The sequence below is a fragment of the Ambystoma mexicanum genome, chromosome 9 (genome assembly GCF_040938575.1).
Source record: "Ambystoma mexicanum isolate Mex_15411 chromosome 9, UKY_AmexF1_1, whole genome shotgun sequence".
In the NCBI taxonomy this organism is placed as follows: domain Eukaryota; kingdom Metazoa; phylum Chordata; class Amphibia; order Caudata; family Ambystomatidae; genus Ambystoma; species Ambystoma mexicanum.
This window is the reverse complement of record NC_090931.1, coordinates 736,291,950-736,315,327: the sequence shown is the minus strand read 5'-3', so window position 1 is coordinate 736,315,327 and position 23,378 is coordinate 736,291,950. Positions and strand designations below refer to the sequence as shown.

At 46.3% G+C, this 23,378-nt stretch overlaps 1 protein-coding gene across 2 annotated transcripts in view; it reads right to left on the bottom strand.

Moving 5' to 3' along the window:
• Positions 1-23,378, bottom strand: part of ANKAR (ankyrin and armadillo repeat containing) — a 1,891,262-nt gene that overhangs the window by 1,743,756 nt on the left and 124,128 nt on the right. The gene's annotated exons all lie outside the window — the stretch shown is intronic.

Below are 23,378 nucleotides of genomic sequence, written 5' to 3'. Positions count from 1 at the left end.
GAGGTTATGTGATCTTGTTCCTAATGAGTGGGCCCATATGCAACTAATGGGTGAGGGCTGGGTAGAGATCCATTCCTGAACATTCCTTCACAAGTGCCATAGAACCTGTACGATGGGGTGTATCCATATTTTGCAAGTCCTCGAATTCCCAGGGACCCATAACCACTACCCGGGGTCACCGGCGCAAATACATTATTCTCCCGGGTCATCCATTGTTTCTCTACATTCTCCCTCAAATGATCAACCATCACTCGGAATTGGACAGCTCTATAGTATTCATAAAAATCTTGGAAGAGCCCGCCCCCCCTCGTCTTTAGGCAGAATTAACGTGGTGTATGCGATTTGCAGCCTTTGTTTTCGCCCATAGGAACGCTCTAAGAGACCTCTTTACCGCAAAAAAGAAAGTGGGGTGGTGGTACTATGGGGAGGCCCTGGAAAGAAAAGCATCTGTAGGATGCTCATTTTTATCGATACTAGTCAGGCTGCCCATGAAAGCATAGGCCTTGACCACGTGTGCAGGTCTTTCTTGATCCAATCCCATAGCGGGAGAAAATGTGCTCCATATAAGTCTTCGCATTTTTTGGTGAGGACCATCCCCAAATATTTTATTCCGTCAGGACTTCACTATATACCGTAGCATGAGAGACATTGGTTTGCTTGGGAGGAGTTATCTGCCAGGGAAAGGACAACCGTTTTATTCAGATTGATTTTAAAACCAGAGAGTTGGACGTATTTCTTCATTGATGCAACAAGCGCCAGAACTATTTGTGCTGGGTGCCTAATGTATGCCAAGATATCGTCGCCGTATAGGGCCAGTTTGTACTCTTTTCCCCCAACAATTAAACCCCAAATCTGTTCATCTGAGCAAATCCCCAGGCCCAACTATTCCAGGGTTACAGCAAAAATCAACAGGTACAGGGGGCAAACTTCTCTGGTGCCACGACTCAAGTGGAAATCCTCAGATGCTACCTCATTGACTACGACCCTTGCTCTAGCATTTTGGTAAAGTGCCATGGCTCCTGTGAGCCATCTCGAGCCAAGATCTATCCTCCTCAGGACTGCCTCCATGAATGGCCACTCAACTCGGTTGAAGGCCTTTTTTGGCATCTATTGATAACAAAAGGTGGTCTGTCCTGGAGCAATCTAGGCCTGCAATGAGGTCAAGGTCTTGTGGATGGTATCGACCCCTTGTCAGCCCCTGATAAAGCCCACCTGATCATTGTGTATGAGTTTGGGGAGGATTATTTTGAGTCTACCCTTGTATCGGGGAATTCAACATTGCCTTATCATCTGCTGTTAATACTTGGAAGGATGGGCCCTTCAAATAGTATTGTATCGCTCCCTCATTCCAATCATATTCAGAGGTGTATAATTGGGTATAGTATTGTGAGAACCTCTGTGTGATGTCCGCGGGCTGATCCAAAACTTGACCCTCGTCGCCATATATTTTGTAGCCCGCCCTTTCAGCCCTCTGTTTGCTGAGGCCTGCTGCTAACAAGGTATGGGCCTTATCATCCCTCTCATAGTAACTCTGTTTTAAGGAATGTATCTGTGCCAGTGCTTTCTCCTTCCAAACTTCGCCGCCAGTTCCTGTCTCAGAGTTGTGACCTTGTTAAGTTATTTCTCAGTCTGCTCGGTCACTCATCACAATTCTTTCTCTTTATCACTTATCTAGTATTTCAGTCTGGATTCCCGTAATGCACTTTCCCTTTTCTTAGCTGCACCCTCTAAGATCAGTAGGACGCGATGAGTGGCCTTGAATGCCTCCCATATGATGTGTGATGGAGTGACCCCTGTATTGTTAATCTTAAAGTATTCTCCGATTTCTTTATGGAGGTATTCACTAAATATTAGATCTCTAAAAAGTGTGTCATTACACACCCACCTTTTGTCTATTGGGGTGCGGGCCCAACATCCAGTGTTACAGTGCACATGGCGTGGTCTGACCAACCTACCACTTGAATGCCTGCGTCTATGATATTTTGTTCCTGCGCTGCCTCCAGGAGTATATAGTCTATCCTAGAAAAGGTGTTATGAGGGGGAGAGTAAAAGGTAAATGCCTGTGTGTGAGGGTGTATTATCCTCCATGAATCGATAAGAACATTTTCAAGGAGGGTGTTACCTAAGTTTTTGATACCCGTTTGGTATACATGGCACTCCCGCAACATTTCAGAGGTTGATGGATAAAATCTTACAACCCAACTCAAACCTTTGCAGAGCCTATATAGACAACAAACCCTATGCCAGAGCTCCATTTTGGCCAGGACACGGGCAAATACCCAGGAGTGACTGCGACGCCGAGTGGGCCGTGAGCGGGTCACAGCTGATAGACCCTCCTTGGTCGGGTACCCACAGCCAGAGCTGTGGGGCATAGAAGAGACCCCAGTGCTGCAAGCTACCGCAACGTCTGTGAGAGGAGAGCTGAGCTGCCGGCAACCCACAGAGAGATTTCTAAAGTGCAACAGTGGCTTGCAAAGCTACGGAGACGGGTATGCGGAGCAGAGATCGAGAAACAAAGACGGCCATAAGAGCAGCCAATGTCCGGTGAGTGAACCAAAGGAAACACTCGTACTGGGGCGCTCTGGGTCTACTACAGGGCAAATGTAATTGCCGGGTGAAAGAGATGAGAGATGTGCAAGCAGAAGTGAGCCTAAAGAGAGGGGTTGTATTGAACAATACGAGTAAGTTGAACTTGAAGTGAAAGATCGTGAATTGAGAATAATTGAATACCGAACAAAAGGCATACTCTGAAATGCTATGAATGGAATGCAAGCATGTGTGGAGCACACATACTAAATACTGAAAGGTAAAGAACGAATCTTATGAGATAAAGTGAAAAGCAAGTATTGAACATTACTGAAGAGTATGAAAGTAATGTGGTGAAGGAAAGTGAGCACCACGGAATGAACTGTATAAAACACACACTGTGGCAAAGCTAAAAGACTGGCAAGGAGAAAAGCATGTTGTGAAAAGCCAAGAGACTGGCAAGGAGAAACCAAAAGGAATGTGAACCAAAACACAGGGGCAGTGATAGAAAAACCTGTGTGGGCAAGAAAGCCTAGGGTTATCGATTGCCTGACCTGTAATGGGTAGACCGTGTGGTCTGACAACTGCGCCTAGACTAAGGATACCTGGTTTGTGAAAGCCAAGGAAACATACAGATAACAAATCTTCAAATATTCAAATATAAAAGAGGTTTCTGAAGTGAAAGCAGAAGAGAGCAATCTGTAAACTTTCAAGGAATCAGAAGGAGAGTAAAGTCGACATGGAATTTGTTTTGAGTGTCAAGAGGCTGCAACTAAGTGTGAGTTGGCAACCTGGACAAGCTGATGTCTTGAGGAAGGGAAACCTAAGACCTTGTGAACTTTGGTGTTGCCTTGAGGAAGGGAACCTCAAAGCTCTTTTGGTACTGTGTTGTCTTCTTGGGGAGGGGAACCCTGAGACTTTGTGGAAATGCTTTGAACTTGGGGAAGGGAAGCTGGAAGAAGCTCAGAACTTTATTTTGGATTGCAACTTGATTTATGGTTGACATCCCTACACATTGTTTAGCTTTAGTTGTGAGGGCAAGCATATGTTTTGGACACAGACAGACTTTTAAATTGAACTTACTGACTCAGGCTATCCTTAGTTTCTTTAGGTAGGGAAATCCCACCTTAGTATAGGGCAAGGTAGGCCTTACACCATCCTGACATTTAAGGTAATACAAGTATTTTTGTTTGAACCCTGAATCTGTTGTCTGTGTCTTGCTTCATGATCCCTTTTCAAAAAAGGCAGGACCAGAAATAGGGGACAAGTAGAAAACAGCGATGGCTATGAGGAAAGTGCCAAAGGAGGTGAAGAAGTACCCCAAAGGGTACTATTATTATAATAATAGAAGTGCCCAAACGGGTGAAGAAGGTGCCCAAAGGGGTGCAAAAGTTGGAGGAGCTTTTTGAGTATCTAAAGTGGAGTGAGAGAGGGGCCCAAAAGTGTGAATAATTTGAGGTGAATAACCAGCTACTGCAAAAAACGATTGATTTAGGAAGGATAAGGAAAGAACAAAAGATAGAGCAAAGAGAACAGAGATTACTCAAGGACGTGAAGGAGTGGAGAAGTGAAGGGGGAAAAGGGCATCTCCTCACGCCCAAAATGTATTGGTTTAATTTGGCCAATCCTGTGCACATTTGGTAATACAATCTTTTGTTAACCCGATTCCCTGGTCTGGCCTAGGATCAATGGCTGCGTGTCAAGGGTCAGTTAAAGGCTCATTCAGTGGCAATAATGCACTGTCTGGGAAGCATGGCAAAAACCTGAATCTGCATAGTGTGTCTAAAATGCAATTTCTTGTTTTAGAGACTGTTAAGACTCTGAAACAAGGTGGAAGCTTGCTCAACGAGAAATGTATTGGATTTAGAAAATTGAATGGGACTTTGGTTGTTTTCCGTAAATATTATTACCACAAAATGACAGGTATTTGTTCTTGTATAGTGGGATTGAGTGACAGATGTCTTATCTTAATGATTTAGATTTGACTTTATATATTTTTTCATAATTGTTTTACAATTTCGACATATTCTGCTTTTTTAATTGACTTATTTTTCCAACTGTCATCCTCTGTTACATTACTTTATAAAGCTTTTACGGTTCATGCATTCAGCGCTAAAGGTTACGTTACTATATAAATACATCTCGCCTAGAAGCCCTTTGTACTTCCAAGATGGCGCCTACTTGCAGTCTTGATAGTTGAATGAGGTGAATAGGTCTTGACATTAGCCTTTGGGCCTATGGGTAATAGCCTATGTCCATATAATTGCAAAGTAGGTTTTGCAGTGATTTGAAAAGAAAAATAACTTGTGGACATATTGCGGACTAATGAGCAGGGCATTGGCAAGGTAAGCACACCTGGGTAATCTTTAGGACCTAAGAGAGTGTGGGTATGTGACGCAGGATTTTTGATGTTAGTTATTTTATTTAGTATATTTCAGAGTTTGGGTTCGAGTTGTTGGTTAGACTATGTGTTTCATAATTTTTTAGATAACTACATGAAGAGACGACTTTTAAGTCCATATATAAGATCTTTGCATACCAGCAATTTCATCTCTAGTAAGAAATAGGATACAGGTTTTACAGGAAGTATAACAGTTCGTTTGAATAATTTGGTTGTAAGAATCTAAAGGCAGTGTTTTAAATTCTGTTACTTAGGACAACAGCAGTTTGAAAAGGCTGCTCTAATTGGCCATGGCGGTTATGTATTATTCTTGAGAGGTTCTTATGTTGGAAATTCAATCTCCAAAGGTGGAGTTAAGTATGAATACTTAGTCTGGAAATTCTCTGAAATACATATGAGATTATATATTATGATAATTATTTTTGTATATAACCTATAGAGAGGAAAGCTGTTCGTTATCTCTTGTGAGCTGAAGTGCGATGGTAAAGAAGGGAAAGGTTCCGCAGGTTAGTGTATCTAAATCTCAGTGTGATCTATAAGCCCGTGTTGCTGTTGTGTGCCGAGGCAGATGTGGAGCCGCGCTGTGTAGCACCTGAAAGTAATTGGGCAGAGTCAGAACAGGCACATACAAAAAGTGAGCCACATCACCCTTGCGACGAACCCCAGGGAGCAAAGCCCGTTTTGCTGTTTTGCGCTGTTAGGCGGAGGAGGCGCCTGGAATCACTATTCGACACAGCCCAATCCCAGCTGCTTGTGAGCTAAGGTGTTAGTCTACCCCATCGAGAAGAAAGCCTGCAGCCGATGGCGTGTGAAAATATCAGAGAGTGGAGCTTATAACGGACAAAGGGACATGGCGAACCAGTGAATACGTGCACTGTGAGCCCAGCAACATTGCATCCGTTTTGTGTTGGTCTCAACGACTCCAACCAGGTATTTAAATGCTCTAAGGCCTCAAGTTTTACAATGATCAAAATGATTGTTGGGTCCAGACTTTGCTATGAACATTGATTAACCTGCTGCCATTCGGGTATACGTAGTATATATAGCATATACGGGGCATACTGAATAATGGAAAAATCTAATACTCAGATTTTGTTCATTGGCCATTGCCTACTTGCCCATTGATTCGTGGCGATTTTTGGTGATTAGAGGATGAATATTTTATAAAGTCGAGTGCGGAGTTAAGGGCAGTGCTTTTCGTTTTGACCGCGCTGTTGAGCTGCTGTGGCTCTGTTGCAATCCATTGTGGACTTTGTGGCTGTGTGAAGCTGCATTTCAACACGTTTCCTTTGGTGTTGATTCTGGTTCGCTGCTGGGCATTCGAGACAGAGACCGAAAAGTAAAGCCTGTGTCTTTAAGGCCCACAGAGCATCCAGCCACGCCCCCCAGGTTCCAGAAATATAACGCAGAGCAGAGCACCCTTGCGGCGTGAAGCCCGAGTGCGGAGTTAGGGCAGTGCTTTTCGTTTTGACCGTGCTGTTGAGCTGCTGTGGCTCTGGTTGGCGCAACAATCCATGCTGCGGAAATCGTGTCCCGTAAATTGCTGTCACTGTGTTCTGGCGGCGCACTTCAGATGCTGCAGGAGGAGATATACATGTGCCTGTTATAATTCTTCACGCTGTTTCTAGAAAGAGCTTCAATCAAAAGGTAATCCTTTGTTAATCCTTTGTTAAACTCTGTGAAAAGAAGCATTCATAAAAAGAAACACGAAGCCGTGCTGGGTTTGAGTAAGGCGTGACAGGCCTCTTTTTCCACTGTGCATACTCTGCATTTAATGAGTCCAAAGAACCAGAAATTTTAGGTGTGATCTAAGAAGGGCGTGTGGTGGTAAACACAATGGCACCTTGAAACGATGTGAAATCAATCTGGTGAGTGTCTCCCATTGGATTTCTATCTGTTTACCTTCACATTTTACCTTGGAGGTTAGTCCGGTTTTTATACATCAGTACCGGAGCCCATCGCATTGTTTAGCTATAAGGGCTAGAGAAACTAGTCTCCTGTCATCTGTGCTTTCCCTCTTGTGACTCCTTTAAGTGGTAAAAACTGTGTTCCAAATGAGACTTCGCAGCACACCAACTTTGGAGAGCACGCTGGACCAGAGACGCTCTTATTTGGAACAAATACAGAGGGTTGGGGAGGAAACCAGCTCATCTGCATTAAATATTCCAGCCCCACAACAGACTACTTCCATAACCACCCGCGCTCTTGTCCACACTCATTCCCCATGCTCAGCCGGGGTAGATGAAACACTAACATCATTGAGAAAAGGGTGGAAGCGGGGTCTGGAATATACCATAACTAAAAAAAATTCAAAGTAAAATTAAAGATCACTTCCTTAAGAAAAGAAATAAAAGTTCAAATGACGCAGAAGACTTAGATGTCAGAATGTGGTAAACTATAGAACAACCACAAGGGAGTGAAGAAGGGGGCTCACCTAAGGTAATGGAAACGATAGAAAACAATGTTCTGTGTCCAATTAACCAAAAAGATCTGCCGCCGAATTTAAGTCAAGATCCCCATGCCAGTTCCAGTGAAGACTCACAAAGTAATACCAGCAAGCAAAAGAAAGTACTTTCTCGGCACTTAGCTTTGTGCTGAACTCACTAGTCTCAGTATTTGAGCTTTTAAAAATGGAAGTGCAAGCACAAACTGGTGTTCTGCTAGAACTAACATATGAAACAGGAAAAAATGAATCAGCAATTGTGGGCCTCAGCACTGCCATGAACAGTATTCTGATTCCCACCCTGAAAGAAGTGCAACTGGAAGGGGTGAAACAAGGACTTGATACTGCTCAAATTGTCCTTTTGCTTAAAGCAGGAAAAAAGGAAAGTGGTACCACACATGAACTAATCAAAGAACTGACAGGGAATGTTCTACATCTATCAAACTATCGGCAACCCCAAAGTGATGATGGTTTGGTTGTTAACCCCTCATTTGATGATACTCCTCTTTCAAAATCCATCTTGGAGGAATTCTGAAGGTTAGCAAACCTGGTTGTCGATGATGAGGTGGTGGTCATTGACACTACAGCACCATTTGAGGAACAAAACCATCCAAGGGCCTGCCCATGTTGATGATACATGGATTCCAGCATCCTGTCAAAATTTTAAAGGAAGAAGAAGGACAAAACGAAAAAAAGCAAATAGAATCCAGCTAAAAACACCTCTACCACAAGCAAAAAGATTGCAAAAAAAGACAAAAAAACAGAAAGGTCCCTGTGTGAAGAATACGGATACAAACCTGTTTTTGAAAAATCTGACACAACCTGTGGATAGTGAACCCGTCCAGGCGTGTGCACCAGCTTCTGAGTCATTGAAATCCAGTGTAACTTTGGGTGACAATCAAATAAGATCGATTGCAAATCCCTCCAAAAAACCTTGGCTAAAAAGATCTGGAGTGGGAAAAGGTGAAGGCCAAATAGAAAAGAAGATCCAATGCTTAAGTATCGGTCTCCAAACTGATCCAATGGTTTCCTCTCCAAAGACAATAAGCAATCACAATTGCGGAAAATGTCAAACAAGCCTCAGGATGGCCCCAATATTCCTGAGGAAAAAAGAAAATAAGGCTAAAAAATCAACTCCAGAACTTGAAATAGTTGGGGAGCCTCCAAAGATACTTTTTGAAATTAGTACCAATATTTGCAAAGCGGATAGTAAATTTGGTGCCCATTCCTGGTATAAGTCTCGCAAATCAATCCATACAAAAGGGAGAGAGGCCGGTAAAAACAGCCGGTGTCGAGGACACATGGAATGGCCTGGGAAAATGCAGAAAATTGGAGATCAGTAATGGAAGTTCCCAAATGGAGGGGTCAGAACTGGTCCCCAATCAAGAACCAGCTGAAACTAAGAGCACAGAGGAGGCATACTATACAATTCCAAAAGTCTGGTTAAGGCAGGCGACCAACAACAAAAACAAATCCCTCAACAGATCAGCTATTCTTTCTTAGCTAAATAAGGTCCCAAATCTATACCTCTTCGCAAGTCCTGACATAGAATATGTCAAATTTCTGCTTAAAAATGATCATCACTATGTGGATATTGGTTTGAAATCAAGAAGAGCAAAACAAGCTATCCTAAATGATAGGATTGATTTGGGACGGGTTGGCCTTGCAGTCTCTGAAGTACTGGAATAAAACAATTCAAGAGTCTCCCCGAACATGGAAAGTCCAGGTGTAAAAGCAAGTACCATAATGGGGGGCCGAGAGGGGGATCTGCAAAGGAAAGACGCAAGCCCTCTTCAAGGCTCAATCCAAAATGGCGATCTCATGGCAAAACTCCCCGAGATTATTTCTCAAATAATCCTAAAACTACGAACAGAGACAAATTGCCTTTAGGCAAAGTGGCCAGAAGCTGGTCTGCTGCAATATGCGAGGGCCGGGTTTCCTGAAAAAGAAACAACTGAAAGAATACCTCTGGGGACTCAATGATATCTTAATACTGCAAGAAACCTGGCTAGTAAACTCGATCGAGATGGAGGGCTTTTCAATTCAAAACCTTCCAGCATCTCAAAAAGCTAAAAGGCAGACCGTCGGGGGGCCTTTTACTTGTCTTTAAAAATTCCACCTTTAAATTGATCACCCCACTATGCAATAACCCTTTAGGAATACAGGCTAGTTAAGTGGATATGAAAAGTAATAGCTTACAACTTGAAATGGTAATCATTAACATTTATTGGAACCCTGCTACCTCTACACTCCAGCATTTTCTCAAAGAACTAGATAACATATTAAATAAAGTGAAGATCGAGCAGGAGGGAATAAGTATTCTCCTAGCGGGGGATTTCAATACAGACTGTTCTAGTAACATTCGTGGTAAGCAGCCATACAAAGGAAGCAAACTCTCAAGAAGTGGAAAATTGTGGGTGGATTTCCTGGTCTCATGGGACCTAGAGAGAATTCAGTGGAAGCCCATGGAAGATGGTAATGCCAAGAAAACTTGGCGTCAGTGAAATTCAGCATCGACACTGGATTATATCTTTGTGTCCTCTGAACTGTCCTGTCTCCATTCAAGCCTGACTATCAATCATGAAGGTGGGAGCGATCATTCTAGGTTGGAACTTTCCTTTCCAGATCTGCAAAGTTCTAGAAGCATGAGGTTGGGGCAAGAAGTGGAGGGCCTCAAGGGAATACTGAGAGTGTCAAAGTATAAGCAAGGAGGGAAAACCCTTAATAAAAAACTGGAAGAAATCCCGATTCTGGATTGGAAAGAAGAACTCCACCCTGAGAATTTCGGGAAGTTTACATGGCTTACACATCCACCAAGTAAGATTGGTATTACACCAAAGCAAGATCATCTCCATACCTTTAATGAAGAGACCCATAAAAAAGGGAACATAGAACTATTATGCGCAATCTAAAAAAAAAAAGATCAGTGATGAAATTATTCTTCACTATGAGCTAAAAAAAGCAAAGCAGTCCTACAGAAACTGGTCAAGAAACCAAAGGTCTCAAAGGATGCAACAAGATGGTGAACAAATGTTGCATCTGTTAGGTGTAAACAACACTAGGAACTTTTGGGCGGTGGTGGGCCAACTACAAACAGGTATTAACAGCTCTCTGTGTAACTTAGTCCCAGAAAAAAAGTGGGTGGAATACCTTTCAGATAACTTTAAATATCGAGGGTCTCCGGAACTTAATTGTACTTTGGATTATTCTTGGTCTCTCACTTTCGAAGGAAATGACATTCTTGAACTAATAAGTAAGTCCTCTAGATCCAAAGCCGCAGGACCAAATGGGCTAACCTACCAGGTTTTGAGAAAAAACCCAAAACTTTGGGCAGAGATCTTGAACCACCTTTTTCGAGAAATACTTAAGACCTGTATCTTTCCACCTTCATGGAAGAATGCTCTTGTCATTCCATTTTTCAATGGGGGTGATCGGCTTAGTCCGGAAAACTATTGTCCGATCGCCCTCCTTGATACTGACAGCAAACTTTTCATACAGCTACTTTTGAGAGAGCTCACATTCTGGGTGGAGTCAAGGCAGCTTCTATCATGCCATCAAATAGGATTTAGGAAGGGATTGTCCACCAGTTTAAATGGTTTAATCCTAAATCTGGTGAGTGAAAAGACAAAAGGTAAAAAGGATCTACCTCTCTATGGGGCTTGGGTAGACTTATCCAAGGCATTTGATCATGTCGATAGATCTTTGCTGTGGAGAAAACTACACAATTGGGGGATTCCACATCACCTCCTAGCAATGTTAGTTGAGCTGCATAGAAATACAACCATAAGAGTGCGGCTGGACGAACAAGGTCACCTTTCTGAGCTGATCCAGGTCTATAGAGGGGTAAGGCAAGGTTGCATGGGTGCACCGCTGTTTTTTAACCTTTTTCTCTCAGACTTGGGAAATGTTCTGTTCCCCTCAGCGTTGGCCAGTCCAGCTATAAACGGAAGGAGTTTGTACTGGTTGGCCTACGCTGATGATATTGTGCTATTGGATAGGTCTGCAGTGGGCCTTCAACATCTCCTCGACAGGCTAGGGGAGTATGCCAGCCTTAATGGACTCACAATCACCCTCCGAATTCCAAAATCCTGATTTTTTTAACACCCAAAGAAGAAAGTTAGCTATGGAAACTGGTTCTTGGATGGGAAGGCTGTCCCCCGTGTGGAAGAACTGACCTACTTGGGCTATAAGATATTTGCGTGCCCAGCAAATAACAAAGTAAACATAGCATTGATGGAGAAAGTTGCCCAAATAATAGCACAAATTAAAAAATGAATACAAAATACTGTACATTTTCTATCTCACCTTTAATTAAGTTTTAAATGGCCAAAGCAGTCCAAGTACTACTTTACGGGTTAGAAGCGTAGCCCTTACTATGGCATATAAACTGGAACAGAACAAAGGGCTTACTTTGGAAAAAAGCCTTGGCTCTCCCAATGTGTACATCAACTGAGAGCTTGAGCTTCGAACTGGCTTTAGTCTCCTTAGGGTGTCGTGCAGATTGGAAATGAATTTCATTATTTCGTGAAATTATCACTGGAAAGAAAGATTCCCTTTTTTATGATGTAAATGAACACCTTAAAAGCTGCAAGATCTCAGGTTTTGTTTGGCTTGGAGAAGAAAATAAAAGGAATATTGAATTGGCTTGAGTTGAGCTTGGAAACGGTTGTGCCAAACCCCTGCAAAGTGAAAAAATCTTTAGAACTTTGGGACTGGATTGACACAATTGCCAGTGCAAGATCTACTAATCCTCTGAATGCATTTTTAAAGATGGGAAAAAAAGTGGGCTCTCTACCTCAATATCTACAAAAGTTCCCAGACAAAATAGTAAGAAACAATTTTCTGAGACTCAGGCCCTCATTACAACACCGGCGGTAACCAATGGCGCTATTAGCACCATGGTTGCTGCCGGTATTGTAACGACTCTGCCAATGGTAAATGGGGAAATACCGCCCCATTCCAAGGTTGGCGGGGCGGTAATTCCCCATTTACCATTGGCCCTCCCCCATTCCCATTTTTGCCCCATAGGGCTTAATGGGACTGGGGAAGGCGGTAATTACAGTACCGCAAATTGCGGTACCATAATTACCTCGGAAGTCCCTTTCAGGTCCCTACTTTAACAGCTGGTCCATACCAGCCGTTAAGGTCGGGAGCCGCAAAGGGACCTTGTAATCAGACGTTAAGGGTTTAACGGCGCCGACACCTTTTACGTTTACCTTTTACCCTTTGTTTTAGGTCCTATTGACTCGATGGCATTCAATCCTTTTGGATTCGAACCTTTGACCGGACACCTTCTGTGTGCATTCTCACAGTGTTCTCCATTGGCTTACATCCAGCTGTATATCCATGTCCCTCTCCCATTTCTTCGTATGTGTTTCTATCTCCCCTCCCTGCGCCTCTAGTAGGGCATGGTACAGAACCCATAAGCCTATGTGCCTTTAACTTTTTCTGGATCACCTTCTGCGGCGCCCAGAACCATTCCCCCAGTGTGACCGGCCTCCATTGGTAGTTTTCAATACCTACCCACTGTTTCTGCTGGTCTACCCGCAAGTGAGGAACCAAGGCTCTAAATTGAGCAGCTCTATAATAGGTGCGCATGTCGGGGAGACCAACTCCACCCTTCTCTTTGGGCTGTACCAACACCCTGTACGAAACCCTCTGTTTCTTCCCCTGCCATAGAAATTTGCCAATTCTCCTTTTAGCTCCGGAAAATTAAGGTCTGGCACCTCTATTGGCAACGCCTGATACAGATACATCACACGGGAGCAGTACCATCTTTACGGCATTTAATCTGCCCAACCAGGAAATGGTAAGCCCCAACCACGTTTCCAGTTCCCAGAAAAGCCTGTGCAGCAACAGGGAAAGTTCTGTTTGTATAGTCTATCTAGGTCCTTGGGTATTCTCACCCTTAAGTATTTTATGCTTTCCTCTCCTACTGGCATCCCCAGGCCGTCCCATTCCCCTCTTCTCTCCCTAGTTTCACCTCTGAAGGGGAGGAGGACCGACTTGCTCACATTTACTTTAAATCGCGACACTTGCCCATAGTCCTCCAATATCTACAGTTCCTTTTGTACCAAAGCAGTTACATTCGAAACGTACATTAGCACGTCGTTGGTAACATGCTTATTTTATAACTCTTCTCTCCAACCTTAATTCCGCTTATCTGGTCCTCATCCCTTATTTTCTCACCTAGGGGCTCCATTGTTAGTGTGAAAATTAAGGGTGACAACGGGCATCCCTATCTTGTGCCCCTACTAAGTTTGAACTCCCTAGACATTTTCCTGTTCACAACTATCCTCGGTGTGGGGTCTGCATAGATTGCACCAATAGCCTGACACATTCTATCCCCAACCCCCATCTTCCGCAATACATTAAATAGAAAGGCCCACTCGATGCAGTTAGATCATCTTCACTCCCCGCAGATATTCCTCCACTCCTGTGCCCCCGTGGGGCCATTGATTCGTAAAGTTTCACATAACATTGGGCAAAGCCTTCCACTATTTCTATCGGTGTGCACCTAAAGCCCCCTCCACCTCGGATCTTTCAGGATAGACACCCATCTTTCCGCCCTCCGTGCCCAGAGTCTTGCTGCCAAAAGCGCGTCCGCTTTGTCCCCTTTTTCATAGTATTTCTGTTTGAGGTATATTAGCTTCCCCAGGGTTTCCCCTACTCTAAGCGCTTTCAGTTCCACCCTCGTTGCCTGCAGTGCCACCCTCCTCCCTTCCCTTCTCTGCCCCCTGGCATACATCCGTCCCTCCCCTGCCATTATCTCTTTCCAGAGTTTTTCCTCCTGTGGGCCTCTCTCCCTTTTCCACCGCAAGCCTTCCCTAATCAGGACCCCTCTCCAAGTGGCCTTCCCTGCATCCCATGCTACACCCGTGCGTACCTCCCCTGTATCGTTTATCTCAAAAAACTCTGTTATGCCTTTAGCAAGCTTAGGCGAAAAAAGAGGGTCTTTCCAGAGTAGTTTGTTGCAACGCTAACTGGTGTCTGGTCTATGCAGCCCTTTTGTACCTAGGGTCATCCAGACCGAACCGTGGTCGGTCCATCCAACTGGCCTAATGTCACAACTCATCACCCTCGTTCCCTGGTCCCCTATGCAGTCTATCCTGGTGTATGTTGTGTGCGGCACTGAGAAAAAGGCGTAGCCTCTCTCTCTCTCTCTCGGGTGCTGTAATCTCCACAGGTCTACTAAACCTTGTGTCTCTATTGTGCGTCACAGATGCCCTGAATCTGTCTTCCTCTCCTAGGGTTCCTTTCTCGCCCTTTGCTTTTCTGTCCCATGCTGCATTCGTCCAGGAGTTAAAATCTCCCCGTATAATATATAGCTCCCAGCGCTTGTACCTCATCCAGGGCATTCTGTATAAATCCTGTTTGCCCCTGATTGGATGCGTATACAGTGGCCAGCACAACTCTTGCCCCTTCCAGAGTGCCCTGCAGTATCTGCAGCCGACCTTCCGTGTGTTTAGATACTACACATTCATGTAGTCTGCAATGTCTATCCAGGACCATCCCCACGCCCACTTGTTTTGTCAGCCGGAGGCCCAGTGGACCTGTCCTATAGTCGCCCCTCTCAGAAGCTCCTTCCCCTTCACCTGTTGTGTTTCTTTTAGAAAAAGCACATCTAGGGAGGCGTTATGAAATTCCCTCGAGTGTAGTGTAGGTTAGTCTGCCAGCCAGCCAACTACAAACTGCAGCTGTCCTGCTAAAAAATTAATTCAAACCGGGGTATTCTAATCCCTCCAGCTTTGCAGGTTCTCTGGAGCGTATTTAGGGCAATCCTGTGTCTGCTCCCCTCCCATAAGACTCCCTTGATTACAGTGTCCAATTTATGGAAAAACTGTTTAGGTATATAGGATGGTACATTTACAAAGTAATATAATAACCAGAGGAGAACCACCATCTTCAAAAGCACTGCCCTAGGCATCAACGATCGAGGCAGCCAGCTCCAAAAGTCCATGGATTTTGTCACTTTGTCTAGGGCGCTTTGCATCTTGTGCTCATGTTCATTCCTGACGTCATGATGTACATCAATGCCCAAATATCGAAAGGTGTCCGTGGACCACTTAAGTGCCAGGGCTGGAAGTTGCTCCTTTCTCACCCTCCTCAAACCTGCCAGTGTGAACAGGCACGATTTCTCACAGCTAAAAGTGATACCTAAGAGTTTGGCAAAACGATCCAGAACTTCTAGTATGTATCGTAGATTAACCTCCAGCTGCTGTATGTACGTAGAGCAGCATATCGTCTGCATACACAGAAATCATGTGCGACTCCCCATCTAGGCAGGTTGCACGTATTCTTCCCTGATGAACGCTGCAATCGGCTCCATTGCTAGAATAAAGAGCATTGGGGACAATAGCCCTTTTCAAGCTCCCATCCAGCAGAAACGCAGAGGCCCATTTTTACTCTAGCTCTGGGAGCAGTGTAGACCAATTTAACCCACCACAGGTAACCTTGCCCAATGCCAAACCTTTGGAGGGCTGCATGCATCCAATCCCATTTGACAGAGTGAAACGCTTTGATAGTGCCTAATAATGCTACCGCATTGTGCTCTTCCCTTGGCTTAGTTCTATTAATTATATGATGCAAGCATCGCACGTTCTAGGAGGTATTTCGTCCCAGAACTTAGCTAGTCTGGTCTGGGTGTATTAGACTGCCAATCACGCCCCTAAGCCTGTTCGTCAGCAAGGCAGTGAGTATTTTACTGTTGTGATTTACCATAGACAGGGGTCTATAGGAGCCGCATTCCGTTTGTGATTCATTTGGTTTGGGTATAGGTATTATGACGGATTCTCTCAGGCGCAGGGGAAGCACGCCCACCTTATATGCATCGTCAGCATTTCAAGGAGTGCTGGAACCGATTCTTCTGCAAACTCTTTCTAAAATCTAAAATTCGATCGATAGACCTTCTGCTCTGGGGGTTTTGCCAGTGGGCAAGGTTCTGATCGTAGCTTGAAGCTCCTCAAAAGTGACCAGGCGTCTAACCTTTTTGTTGCTTTTATGCTTAGGCAAGGCATTAATCAAAGACACGGCATCGCCAAGATCAGAATCCTTGACAGGGGCGTTCTGCAAGTACAGAGAACTGTTATATCTAAGAAAGGTCTCATCAATCGCACTCTGTGTTCTTCGGGTGGCGCCTTGTCTTTGATAGAACAGATCATTTCCTGCTTTGTTTCGCTCCGGAAGAGCCAGGCCGGCAGTCTACCCGGCTTGTCCCCTCCCCCCCTCAGTGTAGCTTTTCGGTGTACTTGGCATAACTAAACCTGCCTAGTCTTTCACAGCCCGATATGCACTTAGTTCTGTCTCATCTCAGTTGGGTCTCGGCTGCCGTTTCTGTGCCCATGTTTTCCTGTTCTGCCGCCACTAGGTCCTCCTCCACCCTGGACAGGTCCAGCATTATTTCTTTTTGTATGCCACCCATTTTACTCATTGCACAGTTTTAAAGGCTTCCCACAGAGTGGAAACCGCAGATACACTGCCAGTGTTGGTCTCAAAGTAGCGTTTAATGACTTTCCTCATGTGTTCAATGAAAACTTCATTTTGCCTCCACGTTGGGATCAGTGATCTGGGCGGAACAATTTTCCATGTGAGAAGGAGTGGGGCATGGTCAGAGAGGACTCGGGCTTTATAGTCAGCCTCACCAAATTCACCTATGTGCTCTGTCCCTGTAAATAAGTAGTCAAGCCGAGTGTGCACTGCATGCGGGGCCGAATAATGCAAGTAGCCTCAGGTTTTCCCATGCAGAGCACACCAGATGTCAAGTTAGCTGGAAGGACCCCAGGCGAACGCATAGCGTCTTGGTAGGTGGGGCTGGCTTTTTGAATGTATTAACAAACTCCCCCACCCCTAACCCACCCCAGGTCAACAATCGCCCAGATACGGGCATGCTCAGGCATATCTGCTTTTTGCGTCTAACCCGCTAATAGCACCAGTTAAGTGGGTCAGCGCGCAGTGGTTAGATACCTTCAAACTGGTATCCTAGGGTATAAAACCAACAGGAGGTCTCCGCAGCTACCACCGCGGAAAGTACCCACAGAAATGAGTCACGAAAATCCACCAATGTTCATACACCTGCAGTAAAAACACCATCTTGCTCGAGAATGCAGCAGTTTAAAATGGACCTCAAGAGTTTCACACATTGCCGCCTTGGCATATACTGTTTATCGTGCGTTGGCCCATCTGTCGCTTGTCACTGTATTGCTAGTGTCCTGAGCAGCACACAGGAGGTGCAGTCAATCAAGCACATGGCTTCGCCAATCCACGTTTCTCCATACTTGTGTTATTCTGCCATCAGGGCTACTTTAACCATGTCCATCCTTGTGTGTGCCTCCTCAGGGCTCTCGAAGAAGAGGGACCGACCGTTATATAGCACCTTGATACAAGCAGAGTAGATAAGCATGTACTATAGTTTAGCGCGTCAAAGTCGCTCTTTTGTGGGACCAAACATAGCTCTGCGGCTTTGGACCTGCAGCGTGTAATCAGGGTTTATGGCTAATTTAGCAGACGCTCTTTGGATCACACCCCGTCTCTTGAAAACACGCAGATCTTTTGTTTGTCCTCGTAATTCATAATTTTAGTGATTATTGGTCTAGGAGGCGCCCCAGGTGGGGGTTTTTTGTTAACGGATCTATGTTTGTGTTCTACTGTGAATCCCTGCTTAAGTTCCCCAGGGCCCACTTCCTGCAAAGGCATGTTCTCAACGTACGCCGTGGTGTCTATGCCTTCTACTCCTTCTGGTAGGCCCAGTATTCAGTCTGGCCCTGCCCTCAGCATCTTCAGCTCTGTTTTCCAGCACCTTTACCTTCTGTTTCAGTTCCTTGACCTATGCTTGTACAGTCTGGATACTTGCTGTGTTGTCATCCACTTGCGCTTTAATTTTCCCCATCTTATCGGCTAGGACGCAGAGGTCCTGACGAAGTAAGTCCACATCTATCATGGCGGCATCAATTTTAGCCTTCAGGGACGTCTGTACGGCACCAATGGCCGACAGGAACTGCTGTTCACTTCTGGTTTGCGGCACCGGCGATGTAGGCATCAGCGCCGTCTTATGTCCAGTCTGGGGTGTCGACTTACTTTCCCCGCCGCAGGCGTAAGCTTCCATCGTCGTCTGCTTGGCTCTCCCTCGTCCAGACCAGCCAGGTATGTGCCCAATGAATCCAACAGTCTACAGGCCGGTGCGCCACCTCCTCTGCAACCGCTCCCAAACATCCTAACACTATGTTAGTGTGGCGGACTCCAGCTCTTATGGGCAAAGCCACTTCACCTGCTCCAACCCCCAAGTACTACTCCTTTTCTGCTATCTACTCTGATGTCCGTGACACTGCAGGACCTTACTGTCACCCGCTACAAACATCTCCTCTTTACCCTTGCAGCTGTTACTATTAAGTTGAGGGAGGGGAAGGGCCTGCCACTCCCACCACAGCTCAGCGTCAGGGTCCGGGGCTGTTTATTACTGCCATCAACTGTGTTTATATCTTTGCACCGAGTATGACTCCCATAGAACTGTAGGTAACCCCAGGTCAGGAGTGCTGATGCAGGATGAGGGGAAAGACATACTTTTTCCAGGTGTGCGCTGTGGAGTCTCAGGTGACACTGAGTTACAGGCAGAGTAATCGTGTTGGGACTAATGTTAGTGCTGCTTGTGGTTTTTGTTTCTGCTAATATGCAAATAGATAAAAGTCCAGATTAGGCACAGGTTACCCCCCCCCCCCCAAGTGAGCCTGTGGATGTGTGCAAAGCCATCATCTAACAGTGGTGCCTGCCAAAAAGTGTGTCCGTGCTCAACAGGTAATACAGTACCACACACTGTACAGGCCTCCGTATCCAGTAATGTTTCCAACTTGGCTGGCCCACAAGTACGCCACCACACGAGGGTATGCCCCAGGCCCCGTGCTGCACGCAGTGCGGCACGATGGAGGGCCTGGGGAGTTAGGCGCAGGGTGGGGGGGAGCACAACAGGCGGGAAACCAAAAGGGAGGGGCAGCCGGAGCGGCGCCCCCACCCGCGGGGTACCTCAAAGACACACAAATAGGTAGAGGCAAGGTGGGAAAGTAACAGGGGGGGGGGGAGGACAGGAAGAAGCACCGGCCCGCAATCAGCACAACAAAAGGCAGAAGGGGTATAAATACCCCAGAGAAGCAGGACCAAGTCACAACCAGGTTAGGAGCTCACCTCACTCGGGTAAGCTCCCAGGGCCTGGAGAAGGCGTAAAGGATTCGTTTTCGTTTTGATTCGTTTTTGCCTCTGCGGGCTTAAACGGATTGTGTGGCTGTTTTCCTTGACCATTTTTCGCCTCTGCGGGCTTAAGTGGCGGGAGGAACAAAAAGAACGTTTACGGAAGAGCGGGACCCCGGCTGGCGAGAAGCGGAGGAAGCAGCGGTGGACCCGGGAGGCCGGAGCTGCATGCGGAAAAAAAGGAAGACCCACCTCGCGTCAGCGTATCCAGCGGCGAAGAGCGGGACACCGGCTGGCGAGAAGCAGAGGAAGCGGCGGTGGACCCGGGAGGCCAGAGCTGCATACGGAAGTAAAGAAGACCCACCTCGTGGCAGCTTATCCATCGGCGAAGAGCGGTACCCGGCTGGCGAGGAGCGGATACAACAGCGGTGGACCCGCGAGGCCGGAGCTGCGTACGGGAGAAAGGAGACCGCCGCAGCAGACATTGTGGGAACAAGACTGCGGGAGAAGCCGGCCAACACGTCGCCAGAGAAGAGAGCCGGAGGAGGGGAAGCAGGCGCCCGCGGAACGTCACGCCTTGGAGGCGGGGCGAGGGACGGATTAGCAAAGGCCTTAAAGCGGCAGTACAGAAGGCCAGGCGTGGTGGAGCAGGAAGGAAGTGTGTAAGGCTGGCAGCGGGAAGGTTGGGGGTTCGCGCCAACCCTCCAACGACAGACCGAAGTGTTTCATAAAAAAAAAAAAAAAAAAATTATTTTTCGTCAAGAACAGCCCGGCTAAACGTGCTGGGGCAGTCAGGGTCACTGGCAATACAGATTTCTTGCCGGAAACGGAGAGCCTCCCCGGCGCTGGACCTAGAAAAAACAAGTACTTATCTTCTTGTAGCCAGGCCCTAAACCAATCCATAGCTGGCGGTTTAGCTCAGTGGTTTGAGCGTGGTGGGAATAGGACCAAAGTCCCGGGCTGCCCTCTGGTTCATCTTGCAACATTCAGAAGAGTAGGTTGTGGAGCATCGTGGCCCGGAACCCAAGGTGATATAACAGAGGCAAAAAAGTGAGAAGGATGGAAGAAAAAATAAGAAGAGCGCAGGAATTCAGCGCATGGGCCAAAAAGGCGGAAAAAGACTATGGGGCCAAATGGGTCTTGGAGGTGATGCAAAAGGAAGAAAGGGCTAGGGCAATGTCGCCCCTGCTGCTGGAGGATTCCACGGACAGCGAGGAAGAAGCGGCGGTACCCCAAGGTCAGAAGAGGGCAAGAGGAGCAGCGGAAGAGTCGCAAGAGCCAGAGAGGCCTAAGAAGAAGCAGAAAAACAAAGGTATCGTAAAATTAAGCAACAACATTAACAAAATGATTAAAGTATTAAATGAAAATGTGAAATGTGAAGGCCCAGGGTAGGTCGCCCAGAGCCAAAAGGGGAAAGGAAGGAGAGCAAGACAAAACGGAATCAGAATGGGAGAGTAGCGAGGATGAAGAGAGAGACCACCTGCGAGCCTGGGTGAAAAAGAAAGGGGTAATAAGGAGAGGAAGGAATACTGAGGATAGAACAAGTGGAGGTAGGGGGGCAGGGGCCAACAGAAAACGGGGCTAACACCCCTACACCAGAGCCACCCCAAAGCCCAAACCATATAGCAACGCCAGAGCTTGACCTAGTAACAGTAAAAGAGCCACCCAGTACTATGACAAAATATGGAAGACCCACGATAGGCAAAGATGCTCAGGGGCGGTCATTGAAAGCACAAGCCTGGCATATTAGCGAAAAAGTTAAGGAAAAAATATGGAGAAAAGAGTTAATAGACATATTCACATTGCTAGACGTACAGAAAAGGGGCCACGACGTAGCAAAAGAAGACATAAAAGAGGATGATAAAGGTTTATTGAAAAGATCAGTAGTAACAAGGAACTTTGACAATTGGACAGCAGCATTCCAGATAATGTCGTCCATAATTTTGCAGAAATTCCCCGAGGACGGCCCATCGCTGGTTACCTATCAGCAGAGTGTGCTGAAGGTTTACAAAGCATTTGGGGGGGATGCATGGAAAGAGTATGATCATGAGTTTAGGAAAGAGATGGATTGCTTCCCAGATATTGGGTAGGACGAAGAGAATTACAACCTGTACATCTTCAATGTATTAAAAGAGAAGTGGGACAGCAGAGAACAGCCAAATGCGGGCAGCTACTACAGGAGACAGTATGGGTATAATGATTATAGAAGTGATTACAGATACAGCAATAGGAGATTCGAAGGTAGCCGCGACAGGGCAAGCGAGCAGAATTTTCGGAGCAGGCAGTACGAGGCACAGAGAAGTTGGCAGAGCAACATACCACCAACAGCACAGGGGGGTGGCAAGGGAGAAAATGCGGGTTCAAGAACACAGCCAGGACAATGCAGAAATTTCGAGAAAGGGGTGCTATGCAGCTGGGGGAAGAAATGCAGATTCAATCACAAATGCGAGAATTGTGGGGGGGAACATGCCACCAGTAAATGCACAAGGTCAGCATACAATAAGTACAGGGGGCCAGAGAAGCGGAACTAGAAGGGCAGGCGAGAAAGGGGCCACTCCAGTAAAATTAGAAGTAATGGGAAAATGGCTACGGGTGTTTCCAGATCAGGAAATGGCAGAAACGATCAGGCAAGGGTTTCAAGAGGGGTTTAGGATCCCCTTTGAAGGACACGGTTCCACCAACACGCCCAAAAATCTGAAATCGGCATTAGCGAACAAAGAGTTAGTAACCAAAAAAATCAACAAAGAAATCGAGCTAGGGAGGATCAGAGGCCCCTACGGCTCCCCCCCGTTCAAAGAATACATATGTTCACCGCTAGGGTTAGTTCCAAAAAAAGAGGCAGGCGAGTTTAGACTGATCCACCACCTATCATACCCAACAGGGGCTTCAGTCAATGACGGGATCAACAAAGAGGCAGTGTCAGTAAGTTACTCAGATTTTATGGAAGCCGTACGCATAGTCAGAGAAGCAGGGAAGGGAGCATGGATGGCAAAAGCAGACATAAAGTCGGCATTCCGTCTACTACCGGTGAGAGAAGAGTCCCAGAGGTGGCTATGTATGCAGTGGGAAGGCAAATTCTTTGTGGACAGGTGCCTCCCAATGGGTTGCGCCATTTCCTGTGCATATTTTGAGAAAGTAAGCTCATTCATGCAATGGGCACTTACAAAGGAAGATGAGGGGGCGCAGGTAGTACATTACCTGGATGACTTTCTATTTGTGGGACCACATGGCTCCAATCAATGTCAGAACACACTGCAGAAATTCATAGCATTGGCAAAAGAGTGGGGCGAGTATTTGGTCATCCACCTCGGGGGGAACGACTTGGTCAGAACAAACCGGGGCGAGCTAATGCGCGACATGTGCGAATCGCTAAGGGCAATAGCGCACTGCTGGGGTAAAACGAAAATCTTTATGTCAGAGATCATAACTCGCAGAATCTGGTACGGGGCGCGCAAGAGGCAGGCCATTGAGACGGCACGGAAAAAACTGAACAAAGGGATAGAGAAGTACTGCAGGAGCACAGGACTCCATTTCATAAAACATGGGCTATCACAGAACGACCCAGACTGGTTCCACCAGGACGGGGTACACCTTTCCAACAAGGGCTGGGGGAGATTTGCGGACAACATCTTTCAGGCACTAGCGGCACAGGGTTGCAAATAAGCGGGCGGCAGGGTCACTGTTTTGGGGGGACCTGAGCGGTTTAGACAAGCAACCCCTCAGGTGTGGCGGCACGTGTCCAGGAAAGGATGCCACAGGACAACGAAATGGAGGCTAAAGGAAAGGGGGGCATCCCAACCCCTGGACACGAGGTGCCCAAAAAGTGTTAGCTAC